Source organism: Chrysochloris asiatica, unplaced genomic scaffold (genome assembly GCF_000296735.1).
Source record: "Chrysochloris asiatica unplaced genomic scaffold, ChrAsi1.0 scaffold00074, whole genome shotgun sequence".
Classification (NCBI taxonomy): Eukaryota; Metazoa; Chordata; class Mammalia; order Afrosoricida; family Chrysochloridae; genus Chrysochloris; species Chrysochloris asiatica.
Window position 1 is genome coordinate 1674250 of NW_006408592.1, and position 1752 is coordinate 1676001.

Genomic DNA, 1752 nt, shown 5'->3' on the forward strand with positions numbered 1-1752 from the left:
GTTATGAATTTAGCAAATGGAGAATTGTACAGAAGAAAAGAAGTTGTCTGGAATCTTGTCATCCTTGGTTTAATTGTTTTAACTTACTTTCTGATAGTCTGTCTTAAAAATTCCACAAGTAATGAATCATTATAATTCTCACTATAATATTTCAAACAACATAGAAAAGTGTTTTAATATTTTTTTCTTTGACTATAACAAAAATATTTTTGCAGGTTTTTTGAATAAATTGTTACTATTATGTTCATTTATATTCTTAATTCAAGCGTTAGGAATTTAGAATTTAAAGGAATGCAAAGTCAATGTGAGGAAGGTACCTTCCTCATAACAAAATAAAGAAAAGTATATAAGAAAATAAAATTATAGAAGAGGCCTTCCAAAAGGACATAAATCACCCCTAAACCCACTACCAAAGGCAAACATTAATTAAAATTTCAATAAATTTTAAGTCCACTTTCTTTTCTACTAATGGTAACTTTGCTTAAGTTATTTAGTTTTCATAGCATCCCTAAGGATAGTAATGACTATTATTATCCTGAATTATAGATGAGAAACTAAGGCTTAGAGGAGTTACACAATGTACCCAAGTTTCTGCAGTCATTCAGCACCTGAGTTCAGAGCTTTGAGTGCAGAACTGTGTGAGGCTAAAGACTCTCATATTTCCTCTCATATTTGTATACATGAGATCGTATGACAGAGTTGTATGTAATTTTTAAAAACTTGACAATATATGGTAGACATCTTTTTTTGTTAATGATATATAAAATATTCCATTGCCATTTAAAAAAAAAGTTTTTTGTGTGAATTGAGTGAAAGTTTACAGGGCAGATCATCAGTTTTACATTCAACAAATCATACACCTAGTTTCATTACAATTATTATAATCCCCTTCATATACCCTCAGATAACAGTATTTCTCTCTATTCACTTTAGCTCTTTTTATTATTTTTTTAAACACTCAGGCATATATAATAATTTACACCACCAAAGAGCACATTATGCAAGTCTGCTTCCTGGCTGCCAACTCTCAGTCCCTCTCTTCCCATGAATTTAGAGTCCTCAACTGGTCCCCCTCTCCATGTCCCCATTTCTGCCTCCCTCTCTGGATAAGGTCTCGCATTCTGCTTGTGCTCTTCTTCCTTGATGGTCCTAGGGTCCTATGTTTCTGGAGTGTAAGATTAACTACTCCCCTGTTTTTGTTACAAAACTTCTACCTTGACAATCGTAACAGTCACAATTAGTCATGATAACTATTACTCACTATTGAATCATAAGAATCTTATTCCCATCTCTTCTAAACAGACCCATCTAGACAAGATGAAAACTATTCAGTGGGGACTCTTTCTCCACCCCACCCCCCAAACACACGCTCTTAAACTCCCTCTTGAAACCTTATAAACCAGTCACTTTGTGCCTTTATCGTCCCCTCATTTTAGGTAGCCAATGTCTAAGTTGCCCATCCCTATCTACCCTGAGTACAGAGGGGATAGATAGCACTGATACTTGATGTGAAGGCTCTTTCCCTCTCTGTTGGTATTTAGAGTTACTACCTCCATGAGTATACGTCAGATTCATCAAATTCTAGCAATTTACCCTTGTTTCCTTTATCAAAAATTGTTTTTTCTTTAATCATCCTCCAGTCGAGTTCTGATTATCAAGCCATCGAGTCTGGGTCAAATGGGTACTATCTGCAAGTTTGGGCAGTCTTGTGCATCTCCCCTCACTTCATATCAGCTGGATGCTTCACTCTCA